This window comes from Convolutriloba macropyga, unplaced genomic scaffold (assembly GCF_964194025.1).
Source record: "Convolutriloba macropyga unplaced genomic scaffold, txConMacr16.3 SCAFFOLD_2029, whole genome shotgun sequence".
NCBI classification, from domain to species: Eukaryota; Metazoa; Xenacoelomorpha; order Acoela; family Convolutidae; genus Convolutriloba; species Convolutriloba macropyga.
This window is the reverse complement of record NW_027452023.1, coordinates 1-2,500: the sequence shown is the minus strand read 5'-3', so window position 1 is coordinate 2,500 and position 2,500 is coordinate 1. Positions and strand designations below refer to the sequence as shown.

Below are 2,500 nucleotides of genomic sequence, written 5' to 3'. Positions count from 1 at the left end.
TTGGTCCGTGTTTCAAGACGGGCTGTAGAGAGCATTGAATAGGAAGTTGAGGTCAGACAGGCAATCAAGATCAATTTATCTCATTTTGTTTAGAATCAACAAGAAGAATTCCGAGGAAAACTTCTGCTCGATTCATTAACAAGATTTGCCAAAAGACGACAACTACACTACTCGGTAGCCGAGAATATAATATCAAGGCATTGAGTATGGTAACGCTCACTCCAGTTCCCCTTCAACAGTTTCACGTACTTTTCACTCTCTCTTCAGAGTGCTTTTCAACTTTCCCTCACGGTACTTGTTTACTATCGGTCTCGCTTTATAATTAGCTTTTGGAGAGACATATCTCCAGCTTCGAGTTGCACTTTCAAACAACTCTACTCATAGGAATGAGCCATTATGACTGGTATCGAAAATGACCTTTACAGGATTTTCACCTTCTTTGATGCTACTTTCCAGTAGACATCAGGACAAATTCACCAGTCTAGCATCAAACCATACCGGACACCGAGAAATGTTGCCATTTCTCTTCCCGATGAGCTTTTCCCTGTTCATTCGCCATTACTAAGGGATTCTCAGTTGATTTCTTTTCCTCCCCTTACTGATATGCTTAAGTTAAGGGGGTTCTCTCGCCCAATTCAGGTTATGTAGTTGATTGTCTCTTAATTGGTTCACTGACCAATATGAGACAGAAACCGATTCAGCAGTTTTGTTCGCTACTACTATCAAACACAGGTCGAAGTTTCCATTCAGTCATTAATTCCAACTTTCAAATGTTGTTGTTTCAGCTTTCGCTTACTAGAAGCAACATAATACTCGCTGCAATACAGACCTCGGGAAACCCTCACCGTGAATAAGGTTCACTCACATATTTCACTACATTTGCGTGGGATTGGAGATGAGGCTACTCGTTCTTGCTCAGTACTAGGCTGAAAATTAACGAAACTTCGTTACAAACGTTCACATGTTGATGTTTCCGCTTTCGCGTACTCGAAACAACATAATACTAGTCTTTGTAATTTAGTTTCATAATTTCAACTGTTCTCATGCAGAATTTTTGCTCATTCTTATCCCAAATTTTGACCTGGCTACTAGTTACACTCCTTGTACTTATTGCAAAAATGACCACAAATTTCAACAGCTTTCACATGTTGCTGTTTCGGCTTTCGCTTACTACAGTCAACATAATACTCGTTGCAAAATAAGTGCTCGGCATCTGCAATTTTCCAAAGACGAAGTTTCGCCAGTTCAATTTTTCGCTCGCCAATTATGGCTACTAATTCACACGGTACTGAGCTCAACAACATTAAATTTGTTCAGCAAGACTTTCACATGTTGATGTTTTGGCTTTCGCCTACTAGAAGCAACATAATACTCGTCTTGTTAGCTCATTCAATGAGAATAGCTTTTCCCGTTGAGAATTTTTGCCTTCAATTGGCGTTGTAGTGAGTTTGGCTACTCAGATCACCAAATACTTGTGACAATTCGAACCAGAAATGTTTTCAATTTTCACATGCTGATGTTTCGGATTCAACCTACTAGAAGCAGCATAATACTTGTATTCAACAATTTCTGTATCAAATCCCAGTTTTCTCTGGTGCATCTTTGCCAAACTATTCCAAACTGCCTGAGTCTGAATACCAATTACAGGTACTAGTAAATGCACGTTACTAAGGACTATATAGTTCTAGGTTACTGTACACAACGACGTTCACATGTTGATGTTTCAGCTGCCGCTTACTAGAAACAACATAATACTTATCGTGCATACCTTTCCATAACTTGTCCTTTTCAGATGCATTAGTTTCCCTTTGTCTTGGCTTCTACAGTCAGACTGGCTACTAGTAACAGCACAGTACTAAATCACATATCGTTCTACAGTTTGCAGACAACTTTCACATGTTGATGTTTCAGCTTTCGCCTACTAGAAACAACATAATACTCGCTGTATACATTTGTAGTTCTCTATGTAACTTTCATGTGAAGAAGTTTCGCCAGTCTTTTTGACTGTCTCAAATCTGAGTCATGCTTAGGCTACTAGTTGCTTCATAGTACTTATCGCCTCGAGATCATTGAACAAAACTTGATTTTCACATGTTGCTGTTTCAGCTTCCGCTTACTAGAAACAACATAATACTAGTCTCATTAAGTTCCGTCTCTTTGCAATTTTCTTATGAAGAAAATTCGCCATCACAATGACTCCAGCAGTTCTTGATCAAGGAATGCAATCATTGATCAGAATGCTATTATTTGAATCGGTTCTGCTTTAAGTGTTCCAATTTTATTGGAAGCACCAACAATAGAACATCAATGTGTTCAATCGAGAGTTATATAACCCTGAATCGGACGCAGTCAACAGCCGAAGCCGAGACCGCCTTTTGCGTTAGAGAGGTCGGTAAACAAATCTTGCGATTCATACCGAATTAACACATATAGCTGTGCTCCTCTTCGTAAAGCGAGCCAAGTGATCCCCTGTTGAAGGATGTATTTGGACCAATCTAGT

The 2,500-nt window shown here is 39.4% G+C and overlaps 1 non-coding gene and 1 pseudogene across 1 annotated transcript in view; both read right to left on the bottom strand.

Annotated features, from left to right (window-relative positions):
* LOC142357121 (large subunit ribosomal RNA) overlaps positions 1-644 on the bottom strand; it is a 3,522-nt gene extending 2,878 nt beyond the window's left edge. The window contains exon 1 of the ribosomal RNA XR_012761554.1: positions 1-644. This exon is cut by the window's left edge and continues 2,878 nt beyond it. This is a non-coding gene — a ribosomal RNA (large subunit ribosomal RNA).
* Positions 645-2,329: 1,685 nt separating this feature from the next.
* LOC142357120 (5.8S ribosomal RNA) lies at positions 2,330-2,481 on the bottom strand (annotated as a pseudogene).
* Positions 2,482-2,500: the final 19 nt, after the last annotated feature.